Below are 15,263 nucleotides of genomic sequence, written 5' to 3' on the forward strand. Positions count from 1 at the left end.
TAGGCTTAGAGCCAGGTTAGGCACCCAATGGCCACTTCTGGCTATTGGAGGTCTGGTTGCATGATGGATTAGAAAAATACTATGGACCAAAGCATAGAATAGAGAGGTTGATCGTGAGTTCCAGTATCACACCACAGTTTCTGCTGGAGAGAATCTGTGTTCCTAGCTGGTTGTAGAATCTCCCCATCATCACTGATCATCACTGATCCTGTCTTCAGGTCTTCGACACTAAGGGATGGGATCATCCTCAGGGGCCCCTGCAAGTGCACTTTGTTGCAACATTCATCTGGAGGTATCTCTATTAATAACTATATATACCCACTTACATGTGCAAAATTTCACCAGGACTCCTATCGGACCTTTTGTTGATAATGCATACAAAAAATCTGAAATCAGACTTAAAACAATAAAGTGCTCAAGTGCCAGTTACAGTCCCCAAAAAAAAAAGTATTTATATATATATACCGTATTTATTGCTATATAACACGCACTTTTTTCCCCTTAATATCGGGGGAAAATCATGGGTGCGGGTTATACACCAATCCCTGCTGTCTCTGAGGGAAGAGGAGCGAGCGCCGCTGGATTACATAGAGCCGCGATCTCCTGTGTACTCGGTGCTCTGTCACTCACAGCCACGCCTCCTGGCCCTGCATTGGGCCACTGTTCTGTCTATCATATGAGCAGGGACAGGAGGCATGGCTGTGAGTGACAGAGTGCACTACACGCATCAGAACCAATTGACCCTTCACATAAGCAAATGGGTCAAATAACACTAATAGCGCCAAAGGTTTAGATGCGGCTAGTCCTTCACTGAACGCTCAATCCTATCGTAGCTTTAACAACTCATTCCCCCATTTAGAAAGTATGGCAGCAATATGGAGTCTCCATTTCCTGCTTTAGTACATACAAGTTTAAAAACTGCTGATTTACTTCACACAGGTTTAAAAAAAAGATACACAATTAAAGCAGAACTAAACTGTATGCGAGCACCACAAACCAAAAACACTATTTAATTAATTTTTAATATTTAAAGCAAACTCACCTAACCATCCGTGTCTGTGCTTTATTTTGTTGAGCAATCACTTTGAAAAACACCCCCCCGGCATTTCTATTTGTGGTCATCCTGAGTAAGGGCAGATGATTCATGTAGCATTTACTCCATGGAATCCATCTGCCCTTAGCTCAAGCATGTAGGCAGGATGGTATGCTTAGCTGAGAAAGCCCCTCCTCCAGATGAAAGAAAAGAAAATGCCCATGAAGACTCCTGGTTTGTATGACATATATTTAACCTAGGCCAGAAACCTAAAGCAACTGAACAAATTTTAAAAAAAGGTTTAAAACAAGTAAATATAATATATCTTCCTATTTGTTTACTAATGCTAGAAGTATAAGGATTAAGAATAGTTAATGCTGACTGAGAGAGTTTAGTTCCATTTTATGCAGCTTTGTATTCAATAATACAGAGTTGATTTTTTGAAACATCATTACATGTGTGATTCCATATTATTAAATTGCTAATTATAAAGACAGAGATAAATACCTTGGGAAAGCAGATAGTGGATTATACATTTACATCTAGGCTGTGCAAACACAATAAAATAACTGAAGTAGCTGTGGTTAAATAAACATCTGGAGCCTAACAGGTGGTGTTCAGAGTAGAATTACAGTAAAATGGAAGGAGGTTTAATAATTAGTATTTTACTTGCTGACAACAAAAGGAATTGATAACAAAGGTTATAGCGGTACTAAAGTTTTTTTTTTTTTTTTAATGCTATAGTTACCTGGTCTGTGTAATGGAATTGCACAGAGTGGCCCCAAACCTTCTCTTCTGGGATCCCCCACTGGCACTGTCCACTCCTCCTCTTCAGTGTCTGCTCCCATAGCAAGCCTTTGTTTTGGGGGCACTCGTGCAGGCTCACTCCTGAGTCAGGCTGTGTGTGTCTATGGACACATGTAGCATGTCTCAGGCCCACCCTCATTTCCCCGTCACTGGATTTGATTGACAGCAGTGGGATCCAATGGCTGCCTCTATGGAATCCATGTGTGGAATAAAATTATGTAGACACAGACAATAATGTACATGAGCTTTACCTTTCAGACAATCATCCTATTTTTTCCAAGCCCGCTATCATCCATGAAGCAATGCTGTCTTCCTAATAATGCATTTTTAACCACAGTCGAATGACGGCTACAATGTGGGAGGCCAGTTCTGGGAGGGCATCATATGACGACCTCCCGTGGTCACGCCAGCTGGGTTCTGTGATCGCTATGTCCCCTAGGACACAGCTGATAACAGATCAGGGTAAAGGGCCAATTACTGCGACCCTTTACCACATGATCAGCTGTGTCCAATCACAGCTGATTACAATGTAAACACAAGCTGGTTATCAGCATTCCTTTAATCATGCTGACATCTACACTGATAATCAGGGCACTGATTATGAGTGTCCTGATTATCAGTGCAGTCCCAACATTGGCCACCAGTGCTGCTAATCAGTGCCCACCAGTGCTGCCAATCAGTGCCCACCAGTTCTGCCAATTAGTGCTCATCAGTGTTGCCAATCAGTGCCCTTCAGTGCTGCTCATCAGTGCCACCTCATCAGTGCCGCCTATCAGTGCCCATCAGTAAAAACTCCTCAGTGCCTCCTCATCAGGGCCCATCAATGCCGCCCCATCAGTGCAGCCCTATCAGTGCAGCCTATCAGTACCAGTGCAGCCTCATCCACGCACATCAGCGAAGAAGAAAAATTACCTGTTTGCAAAAAATTTGAACAAACTTTGAAAACTTTTTTCGTTTTTTTCTCAAATTTCCAGTCTTTTTTCGTTTAGCAAAAAATATAAAAACCCAGTGGTAATTAAAGACCACCAAAATAAAGCTCTATTTGTTTGAAAAAAAATGATAAAAATGTAATATGCGTACAGTCATTCAAAGTGAGACAGTGCTGAAAGCTGAAACTTGGTCTGGGCTGAAAGTACCCAGTAGGCAAGTGGTTAAATCTTAAAGCAAAAACCAACAACTGCTAACTTGCTTTTAATATGAAGCAACCCTTTTTATTTGGCAATGCTTCCAGAAACTGATACCAAAGAGGAATTATTCATCTTATAACCAACTCACCAGTCTAAAATCAGTGAACAAAATTCTGCAGTGGTCTGTTCTCAAATATCTTTCCTCCCACAAGCAAGTGCACTGGTGAAGCCAGGCTGATTTTAAAAAGTAAATTGTTAGTACATGATGATAATGACTTGATAATGACTCCCTGACGGTTAGAAAATCAAACAAACGTTCCTAAATTGAACATTTTTGAAGGAAAGCTTTACATTGTTACTGATTGTCAGAGAAGCAATCAGTAGCAGAGGCAGAAGGAGGGAATTGTTTACATTTTTTGTTTATATTCGTGATCACTGTGGTCTACAGTTATCAGAAGGCACAGTGCCACTCTGATTGGCCCTGCGTATTTTGACTGTGATCTATGCTGCCTAGTCACAGGCATTCAAAGGGCACAATGTCTGCCTATGCGTGTTTGTAGGCAAGTGCCTAGACTGTTAATTTCCTGTATTCATGAGGTTAATATCTGGTAACACATAAATTAATGTACAGTGGTGTGTCTACTCTTTTTGGTCTGTGATGCTTCCTGTGGTATGGATAGTGATAGGGGGTTGGGCTACGTGGTCATTGGTTAATGTGGGAGTTGGAAAAACCATATACAAGGAAGCGTAGTGTTGCACCAAGAGTGTGGTTATGAGGCATACGGTATGAGTACTGCACGACCGGTCTCGTGAAGAGTATAAGCGCGTGCTCCTAGAGTGAATGGAAACAGGGAACAAAGTGTAACCTTTATGTTACCTTCTGGGTGATCGATATTAAGAAAAAAGAGAAAGAGGAGCAGCCAGCTCAGGAAAGGAGGTTTTGGTGGCTGGTTACGGAGATTCAGCTAGTGGGGTGGACTGGTGATAGTATGGTTCGCCCTTTTAAGCGGCAGGATCCCTATGTTAGGGCTCGCTGCGTAACGGAACCTTCCTAGAGCCACTGTGTGCAAGGCCTCAAAAACTATACAGCAGCTTTCCTACGTGCCTTCAGATTGAAGAGGGTAAAGCATATTGTGTAACGTGTGTAAAAGAGCTGGTGTAGAGAATCCGCACCCAGCACGGTATTGTTTGAAATGTCTCTGTAGTCAGTGCGGAATCAGGTGTCATTGGCAACTGAAAAGACGTTATCCTTCTGGTGTTGGGCCCAGGGTGGGCCATGAGGGGCGCTAATACACACATGAAAGCAGTACCACCATGCTAACATTTGGCAAAAGTAATTTATGTAAAATTCACAGCGTGCAGCTTCCACATGTAAACAGTGCTACAGAAATTTGAGTCCACCTACCTACCCTTTTTTTTTTAAACAAGGGCAGTAGCAGTTGATTAATCAGCTCCTGGATGTAAAAAGGAACAATTATTGAACAGTTACCATGTTTTTGTGACTTTAAAAGCTGAGATCTCTTTTTTCTTTTTCTTGACCCCTGGTGTGCAGAACTACCGGTATATCATCTACTAAGAGGCACCTGGAAAAAAATGTCATTCCTATTGGTTCCCACATATGGGTGGTTAGTGTGGCACAACCAATGGAATTTTACTGCATTCAGCCTCATCTGTTGAGTCACGTTTAAAAATAAAATACAAATATAGAAAATTAAGAATCTGAACCTGAAGCTTACATAACGTGCATTCTGGATATATTCTACCTAAACAGTTGAAGCCATTATTCAACCGCTAGTTTTTTTATTTTAAACAACAGCAAGCACAGGAGACCTGTAGATTTAAGCTGGCCATACACTAGTCTGTTTAAAGCTGATCTCTGGGCACAAAACTTTCCAGGACTTTGTAACTTGCTACTTTACTGCAGCAAGGTATTCCTGCAGCAAGATATTTTCCAGCAGCAAGATACTCCTTTCCTGCAGCAAGATTTTCTCACAGGCCTCCAATATGTTTTGCAGCAGTACTAGCTGGGGGGTTGTAAGGGGCACCCTTCATGATTTCCTTATACCATAGGTATGCCCCACAATGCTATATATCTCAAAAGCTCTACCTATTAGCACTGTGAGGGTAGGCTCTTGAGAGTAAACATGCTGCTATGGGTGGGTGCGTGGGCAGTGACAGAGGAACTGAGAACTCCCCTGTTGCCAGGGCACACTTGGCAGCATCAGTCCCTATACTGTGTAAATACACTCTACCAGCATGCCTCCGTTGTGGCAGCACTGGCATAAAAACCTTAGACCAGCCACCTAAATTCCAAGCAAAACCCCTCCCTGTTTCATTCCCTTGCAGATCCTGCAGCCTGGATTGTGTAAAATAAACTGCCTGTTAAATCACAGTTCTGTAGCAGCTACCCATCTCAGATGGTACACAAAGCTGCAACTCACTGTTGGATTCCCCTTCCCCTGGAAAGTCAAGAATGTCTTAGGAAAATTCTGACTATTGGCTTGTGTGCATACTGGAGATTAACCTATAACATGTCTGTGCTACTGTTTAATTCAAAATTATATATTTGCAAATCTCTGAGCCCCATCTACTTAGTTGTACTAGGTCCTTCTACCACTGGATAAGGAGCTTAAATTGAACTGCATGCTGATTGTTTTATATTGTTTGACATGGGGGTTAGCTCCACCTCATGACCAGAGGCCAAATTACTTCTCAAAGCTCCACATACAGAAGGATAACATCTTAGACACCGGCCAGGGACATCTTTCCAAGCATCGACCACAGAGTCATTTTTAAGAAAAAGGTGCAGAACACTGATTATCCTCCACCAGTTATTACACGCACATTACGCATTACTTGCTTCACCCTGTAGGTATATAGTAAAACCACTGTTTACTCTGCAAGGCCCCGCATGCTCATTGTCCAGGTCCAGTTCTAAGATAGGATGCCTAGCACTGAGAATGGCAGATCAAATGGGCAGCAATCTACCCCTACAACAGAACCCTCTGTCACCAATCACCACAATCTCCTGAACTGGCTGCTATTTAGTCTCCCTGTTTTCCTATGCTCGGGTCCCCGAAGATCAGGAGGATTTTTTCTGCTCTGGAGTGACTATATTGTTACATATGTGTCCTTCTTCCCGCCACCCATGGAAAGAGCCTGGAGAACTATTTTCTCTCCCCTATATAACTCTTATGACAAGTGAAACATTACCCGGCCAACGCACCACAGTCCACAATAACCCCACAGTCACTGGGATTTAACCCTTCAATTGAGTATCCAAATAACATTATAGCCACCTGCCTACAGACCCAAAACCAACAATTTTATTTATTTCAGCTACTAGTCCTTGGTGGCTGCATTCGTTTTCTTTTTTTTTCAATCTTCTTTTGCTTTATTTTCTCATGGTAATCCTGAAAATAACACTCTTCATGTCCCTGGATAGCTCTCCTCCACTGTATCATAGAAACCATTGTTGTCACCCTAGGCTGCTCTCCTAATATGAACTAAAAACATGTCCATATCTGTTCAATTCCATTACATGTGGGCGGGGCTAATTGGTAGATTACAGAAGATAGCTAGGAAGGAAGATATTCTTCTGAGCAGCCCTCAGGCAGTGACGAGGACACAGCCTTTCTAGAACGATCGCCAAGTGTTTTCTGTATTTATTGAAAATGCTTTTAGCTTGATAAAAAAAATAGAAAACTAAGACAGTTGGTACATGTATGAACTGTTAGCTCCATTATATTGCATTTTTGCTCTTGGGGTCAGTTATGCTTCAAAATTACTCTGTAAGATATGAGTGATGATGGGAAAGGCGTGGGTCAAAAGAAGAATTTTGGAGCTGTGCTGAGCTGTAACTGTTCAGGTAGATGGGAATTGTGTTTGGAGATGGGAGATCCTAGAAGTAAGGAGTCCTATGTTCAGAATTTCCAGCTTTGCAGACTTAAAACTGTATTAAACCCAAAATCAAACATTTATTATATTGTTGCTTATCAATTCTTAGGTGTGATGGCTACATTAGTTTCCTTTTTTAGGTTGTTTTTTTAAAAGCACATATACTCCAGCAGAATGTATCAGATCTAATGATTGGTAAGTTGAAATATAATAAATTTTTGGTTTTGGATTTAATACTGCTTAAAAGTGTAATATATCTATGGAATTCTTGTAAAAGTATTGGAAGAGATGTCTCAAGGTTGCGTATATATAAAATGACATAGTCTGCAAAAGCAGTTTGCATTCTGTTTGTCCTATGCCCTTATCATAGCAAAGGTTTCAAGCAAAGGTTTCAGCAAAGGTTTCAAAGAAACTATAAAGACCAGTGGGGATCCTAAGCCCAGTTAGTGTTCAGGCCCATGTGTTACAAGGCCATGAGCATGAAGCACCAGTTTACACACTTGAATGCCTTTCCAGAGATATTTTATGTAGCTGGGCATAGTGTGTAATTAAAATTATATTGCCGGTTTGGCAATAGATTAAATAAAAAAAAGAAACTGCCGGTGCGCTGGCTTTCATCAGCGGCTCACCAAGAAATGTATCAGTATCCTGGTGGACCAGTTCTGCGGGCCATTTGTAACAGGTACGTGGGCCATAAATGGCCCACCGTCTGGTACTTTGAGACCCCTGGTATATAGTTTTGGCATAGCAGGGGGTCTTTCCCTTCTTTGGAGATATTCGTAATATGAGCTGGTTTGGATTTTGGGCGGGAGGTGAGTGTTTTAGTAAGTTTGAAAAAGTGGGGTGGTGACATTTTTCAAAAAGTTTATGGTATATGACCCTGTAGCTGTTTTAGCCTGGGGTCTTTCCTTTGGGATCACCTCCTGAAATTCTTCTTCAGTATAAACACCAGAGGGAATCTTTACCTCTTACATAAGCTTTGCATGTTTCCCAATGCACAGACCGTCAGACTGATCCATTATCATTTTATTTGAAGAAGGATTGTAGATCCGATTATATTTCTGTGAGGGACTCCTTATGTCCCTAGTTATAGGGCTTCAGAGTATGAGTGCCATTTTTGATATCTACACTTATGGTCAGATAGTGTGATGTTATGGATAGTGGTTTAGATCAGCGTTTCTCAACTCCAGTCCTCAAGGCGCCCCAACAGGTCATGTTTTCAGGATTTCCCTTAGATGAAATGGCTGTGGTAATTACTAAGGCAGTGAAACTGATCAAAGCACCTGTGCAAAATAATGGAAAGCCTGAAAACATGACCTGTTGGGGTGCCTTGAGGACTGGAGTTGAGAAACACTGGTTTAGATAACCCAAGGGAAACAAAAATGATTAGCAAACAGCAGGTCTAATCTAGGTTAGGAGAAGTGCACAGTAGAGTAATATTTGAAATCTTGTGCAGTATAAGATTCTCCACAATTCTTCACATATCAAAGAGCTGTAGTTTCTGTAGAGTGTGTTTAACATCATTTAACTTAGAGCAGGCTATTGCAGTATGGCTGGTGACAGTAGGCACAGGTTAATTTCCCCTGCCAGTATGATATGATCTGCCATCTTTGCATGCATAGAACAAGAAAGTGTTCAGGTAGATGGTAAAGGAGGCTATATCATAGTCATTTTAGGGCATGACCTGGAAATGGAAATAATTTCTTTTTCCTTATAATAATGTAGATGGCATAGGACACCTAATTGTTTTTAAACAGCAATCTGTACAGTCTTAGTATTTTGTGCACTCTGTCAAAGCTCAGCTGTGTTTAAGATTTACCAAATTGTGTCAATTAAATCGGGGTCCCCGGCAGCCCTGGGCAGATGTGCAAGTTGTTTTGATGGGATCTATTCTCCCAGTCTTCCAATGTTTACATGAAGGACTGGAAGAGTGTCCTGTACATACTGGATATAAGGTATAATTTCAATTCCTAGACAAAAATGTGTTTTTAATCACTGTATAGTGAGGATACTTCAGACTGCAACGTTGTATGACACATTTCTCTAAGACCTCAAATGGATTGAAGTGGGTTGAAGGAAATGCTGGCTAAGGCCTATCTGTGTCATCTTCCTTCTCCACAGTGTCTGAGCCCTGCAGTGAAAATATGGGCTGATTAATCTTACCCTAGGGTGCTGATCTGGTGATCTATAATGGTACCTCCTTTTTACTCACTGTCCCAGTGTCTGTGACCTTTGCATTGAGTGGGGCTGTGGGCTTCAGTGGTTAGATACTGCTTCATTGAGCCAGTGTGGGCAGAAGCTAAGATAGTACCAGGAGGGGTTCCTTAGCCCTCTTTCTTCCTTTCTTGATCCTAGGAAGAAGCAGGTAAGTGCTAGGTGGCTGCAGTGTTGTGAAGCATTGTGCCCTGTATCAGGCTTTGAAGTGGGAGCACTAGTATTCAGTATGTCATCACCATTAAAGTGTTTCTAAACCCATCAATCTGTATATGCAGTAAAGCATGCTTGTTATACTCGCCGTGAAACCTAAGGGGTTAATCCTGCGCATTGTGTAAGCTGTTTGATCCTGTCTTCTCTGATCCTCCCCTTCTTCCACAGTCTCCAATCCATCTGCTGATAGAATAGAGTCTTGGAGGCACTCTGCACATGCTCAGTTTGGTGTGTATTGCTAGAGAGAATTTTTTTTTTCTTGGGAGGGTGCATGTGATCAGCACAGGGCCAATCAGCACTGTCCAGACAGAGGGTCAGGGGTCATGCAGCCTCATAGAACAGTCAAAGCAGAATTAAAACTCCTCCTAAAAGCTTTAACCAGACAGAAGTCATAAGACTGCTACAGTGGGGACGGAAAGTATTCAGACCCCCTTAAATTTTTCACTCTTTGTCATATTGCAGCCATTTGCTAAAATCATTTAAGTTAATTTTTTCCTCATTAATGTACACACAGCACCACATATTGACAGAAAAACACAGAATTGTTGACATTTTTGCAGATTTATTAAAAAAGAAAAACTGAAATATCACATGGTCCTCAGTATTTAGGCCCTTTGCTCAGTATTTAGTAGAAGCACCCTTTTGATCTAATACAGCCATGAGTCTTTTTGGGAAAGATGCAACAAGTTTTTCACACCTGGATTTGGGGATCCTCTGCCATTCCTCCTTGCAGATCCTCTCCAGTTCTGTCAGGTTGGATGGTAAACGTTGGTGGACAGCCATTTTTAGGTCTCTCCAGAGATGCTCAATTGGGCTTAAGTCAGGGCTCTGGCTGGGCCATTCAAGAACAGTCACGGAGTTGCTGTGAAGCCACTCCTTCCTTATTTTAGGTGTGTGCTTAAGGTAAACCTTCAGCCCAGTCTGAGGTCCTGAGCACTCTGGAGAAGGTTTTGTCCAGGATATCCCTGTACTTGGCCGCATTCATCTTTCCCTCGATTGCAACCAGTCGTCCTGTCCCTGCAGCTGAAAAACACCCTCATAGCATGATGCTGCCACCACCATGCTTCACTGTTGGGACTGTATTGGACAGGTGATGAACAGTGCCTGGTTTTCTCCACACCGCTTAGAATTAAGGCCAAAAAGTTCTATCTTGGTCTCATCAGACCAGAGAATCTTATTTCTCACCATCTTGGAGTCCTTCAGGTGTTTTTTTATTAAACTCTACGCAGGCTTTCATGTGTCTTGCACCGAGGAGAGGCTTCCGTCGGGCCACTCTGCCATAAAGCCCCGACTGGTTTTCTCTTGTTAAAAAAAAAAAAAGCCCCGATTGGTGGAGGGCTGCAGTGATGGTTGACTTTCTACAACTTTCTCCCATCTCCCGACTGCATCTCTGGAGCTCAGCCACAGTGATCTTTGGGTTCTTCTTTACCTCTCTCGCCAAGGCTCTTCTCCCCCGATAGCTCAGTTTGGCCGGACGGCCATCTCTAGGAAGGGTTCTGGTTGTCCCAAACATCTTCCATTTAAGGATTATGGAGGCCTCTGTGCTCTTAGGAACCTTAAGTGCAGCAGAAATTTTTTTGTAACCTTGGCTAGATCTGTGCCTTGCCACAATTCTGTCTCTGAGCTCTTCAGGCAGTTCCTTTGACCTCATTATTCTCATTTGTTCTGACATGCACTGTGAGCTGTAAGATCTTATATAGACAGGTGTGTGGCTTTCCTAATCAAGTCCAATCAGTATAATCAAACACAGCTGGACTCAAATGAAGGTGTAGAACCATCTCAAGGATGATCAGAAGAAATGGACAGCACCTCCAATATATGAGTGTCACAGCAAAGGGTCTGAATACTTAGGACCATGTGATATTTCAGTTTTTCTTTTTTAATAAATCTGCAAAAATGTCAACAATTCTGTGTTTTTCAGTCAATATGGGGTGCATTAATGAGAAAAAAAAAAGTGGAACGCGGAAGTTGAGGCTCGCTCAGTGATTCATTGTTGCTGTGGTGTGTGGGGGAGATTCTGAATCACAAGTGTTGTTATGTCTGTGCTGTCCGGTATGGAGAATTCGGTAGGGGTGGTGCTCAGGAGAGCGGTGGAGCTGGAGAACAACGGCAGGTTCCAGGAGAGCTTGGTCTGCTACCAGGAAGGCATCGATCTGCTGCTACAAGTGCTGAAGGGTACAAAAGATGACGCAAAGAAAACACACTATAGACAGAAATTACGAAGCTACATGGACAGAGCTGAACAAATGTAACATCATGTGGTAAAAGAGAAAGAAGAGGGAAAATATTGCAAGCAAATCAAGATTGTAGAGAATGCAACGGGTTACAGTTATGAAAACCTTTTCAAGCCATATGTGGATGAAACTCTAACAGAAGTGTGGGTGGAGGACCCATATATCCGGCACACTCATCAACTGTATAACTTTCTACGATTTTGTGAAACGCTTATTAAGGGTCCTTCCAGGATCAAGAAAATCAACTTACTGACTTCAAGAGATGAACAGGAAAATGGGAAAGATCAACAGATGTGCATTCTGCAAGAGATAAAAATCTCCCTTTTGGATTATGGTGTTATATTAGAGTTCAGCTTTTCCCCATCCATCCACGACCGGGAGATCAGATTTAACAACGGCTGGTTGATTAAAATTGGTCGAGGTCTTAACTATTTTAAGAAACCTCAGAGTCGTTTTTCTATTGGCTCCTGTGACTACGACTTGCGGCCCTGCTACGAAACATCAGTCGATATCTTCCACAACAATCACACAAGAAAAACGTGACTAAAGTCTATACGACTTTTAAAGAGGTGTTTTAAGTAGCTTTGGAGCGGTGGGAAAGTTTGGCATATCTTGTTTTTCAGTACTGAAACCGAATCCAGGGACCATCGAGGGTGTAAGTGTGCTTTGGGGCACAAAAACTATCCATGTTGGAAGAACCAACATTTGTCATTTTGCTGCTTCTGTTGCTGTTTTAGTATACTGAACATTCATTCATTTGGGCAGCACAGTGGTGTAGTGGGTAGCACTTTCGCCTAGCAGTAAAAAGGGTCGCTGGTTCGAATCCCAACCACAGACACTACCTGCCTGGAGTTTGCATGTTCTCCCTGTGCCTGCGTGGGTTTCCTCCGGGTACTCCAGTTTCCTCCCACACTTCAAAGACATGCTGGCAGGTTAATTGGCTTCTGTCCAAAATTGGCCCTAGTATATGAATGTGAGTTGGGGACCTTGGATTGTGGGCCCCTTTGAGTGTAGGCTAGGGTGTGAGCGTGCAATGTATGTGTGGAGCGCTTCGTAAATTGACGGTACTATATGGGTACCTTAAATAAATAGGAATAATTATAGACACACACCCACACACACTCAGGTTGAACTGGATGGACTGGTGTCTTTATTCAACCTTACTAACTATGTAACTTAAATGATTTTAGAAAATGGCTGCAATATAACAAAGAGTGAAAAATTTAAGGGGGTCTGAATACTTTCCGTGCCCACTGTATATACTGCTGATGAGAAAAGGTATTTAGCAGTTTATATTTACAAAAATATTCTGTGTACTGTGGGAGAACAGGTATAGTGAATGCAGGGTCCTGCGTTTAGTAACACTTTAAGGTCCATCCAGATTTTGACAAAGGTCTGTTTAGATTGTTAACTGTGTTATTTAAGGTGCTGGATACAGTTTTTTACTTTTCTTTTGTTAGCATTTATAATTACCCTTTCTTTTTATCTTTATTATGTAAATTAGTGTAAACTCATCTCCAAGCCAATATTGTGTCCCCCCTCCACCCATTCAGATAAAAAAAAGCCCTCAAATACCTTTTTAGCTTACCTAATTGATCATGTGTCCTTCGGCAGCTCCTCTTCCAGTAGTGGAGACTCATTTGGTACCTGTGCTGACTGGACCCCCTAATGGTTAGATTATCACAATATGCAATTTGCTGAAGCCGGAGAGACACCACTGGACAGATTCAGAAGTGTCCATGTCATCCAGTCAGTGATATAGGTACCTGAAGAAAGACCTTGCAACTCTGTAGTGAGAAATAGGACTCAGGACACAGTGGGGTTGATTTACTAAATCTGGAGAGTGCAAAATCTGGTGCATCTGTGCATAGTAGCCAGTCAGCTTGTTCAATTAAGCTTTGACAAAAAAAAAAACAGGAAGCTGAGGTTTCTATGCAGAGCTGCACCAAATTTTGCACTGTCCAGTTTTGGTAATCAGTGTGTTACGTGACCACAGATATAGGCAAGTAAATGGGGTATTTTTAAACCCAGCGATTAGTTACAGGGAGTGCAAAAAGGTAATGGTGGGGGGAGGGGGCGTTCTAGGAAATCAGCTCTGCTTATCCGGTGTTAAGCTTATTTATTATTGGTACATTTCAATGTTTGTAAAAATTAACATTGTGCATATCTGTAATGTTCATTGTTATTACGAGATTGAGAGTTTAAATTATACCCTTTATTGGTCAAGCTAAGTTATTAAAGATGCAAGCTTTTGAAACTTGTCGGGTTTGCTTGGCATTAAACAATTCCCTGACTAGGGATGAGCCGAACACCCCCCCGGTTCGGTTCGCACCAGAACCTGCGAACGGACCGAAAATTCGCACGAACGTTAGAACATTATTGACGTCTATGGGACTCGAACGTTCGAAATCAAAAGTGCTCATTTTAAAGGCTAATTTGCATGGTATTGTCCTAAAAACGGTTTGGGGACCCGGGTCCTGCCCCAGGGGACATGTATCAATGCAAAAAATACTTTTAAAAACGGACGTTTTTTTCGGGAGCAGTGATTTTAATGATGCTTAAAGTAAAAAAAAAAAAAATGAAATATTCCTTTAAATCTCGTACCTGGGGGGTGTCTATAGTATGCCTGTAAAATGGCGCATGTTTCCCATGTTTAGAACAGTCCATGCACAAAATGTCATTTTTAAAGGAAAAAAAGTTATTTAAAACTGCTTGCGACTTTAATGTAATGTCGGGTCCTGGCAATATGGATGAAAATCAGTGAGACAAACGGCATGGGTACCCCCCAGTCCATTACCAGGCCCTTTGGGTCTTGTATGGATATTTAGGGGAACCCCGCTCCCAAATTAAAAAGGAAACAGCAGTATATAGGCTCTGTACTCTGAACAGCAGTATACAGGCGGTGCAAACAAGACAGGGACTGTAGGTTTGTTAAGTATCATGAATGCTGCTGCCAGACTCATCCACCTTACAAACCGATCAGTGTCTGCTACCCCTCTCTGCCAATCTCTCCATTGGCTGCCACTCGCCCAACGAATTAAATTCAAAATACTAACAATAAGTTACAAAGCCATCCACAACTCTGCCCCCAGCTACATCACTAACCTAGTCTCAAAATACCAACCTAAACGCCATCTCCGTTCCTCCCAAGATCTCCTGCTCTCTAGCTCCCTCATCACCTCCTCCCATATCCGCCTCCAGGACTTCTCCCGAGCCTCGCCCATCCTCTGGAATTCCCTACCCCAATCTGTCAGACTGTCTCCAAATTTATCCACTTTTAGGCGATCCCTGAAGACTTTCCTCTTCAGAGAAGCCTATCCTGCCTCCATCTAACAACTGCATTATTTTCTCCATTAGCTCATCCCCCACAGCTATTACCCTTTTGTATAACTTGACCCTCCCTCCTAGATTGTAAGCTCTAACGAGCAGGGCCCTCTGATTCCTCCTGTATTGAATTGTATTGTACTTGTACTGTCTGCCCTAATGTTGTTGTAAAGCGCTGCGTAAACTGTCGGCGCTATATAAATCCTGTATAATAATAATAAATAATAATAATAAGTAGAATCTGTTTGTAATTTTGAACTGGTACATTTTTAACGTGTTTAGCTCCAGCCAAAAAATCTATTTTAAGCTTTTTGGAAGGGTTATCACCCCTGTGACATTTGTTTTGCTGTCTGTGCTCCTCTTCAGAAGATTTCACCTCACTTTTTGTCCCAATGACAAATGTTTTTTGAAAAT

At 42.0% G+C, this 15,263-nt stretch overlaps 1 pseudogene; it reads left to right on the forward strand.

Annotated features, from left to right (window-relative positions):
- The first annotated feature begins 11,287 nt into the window (after window positions 1-11,287).
- On the forward strand, window positions 11,288-12,212 carry LOC141134446 (MIT domain-containing protein 1 pseudogene; annotated as a pseudogene).
- The last annotated feature ends 3,051 nt before the right edge of the window (window positions 12,213-15,263 follow it).

The sequence above is a fragment of the Aquarana catesbeiana genome, linkage group LG03 (genome assembly GCF_042186555.1).
Source record: "Aquarana catesbeiana isolate 2022-GZ linkage group LG03, ASM4218655v1, whole genome shotgun sequence".
In the NCBI taxonomy this organism is placed as follows: Eukaryota; Metazoa; Chordata; class Amphibia; order Anura; family Ranidae; genus Aquarana; species Aquarana catesbeiana.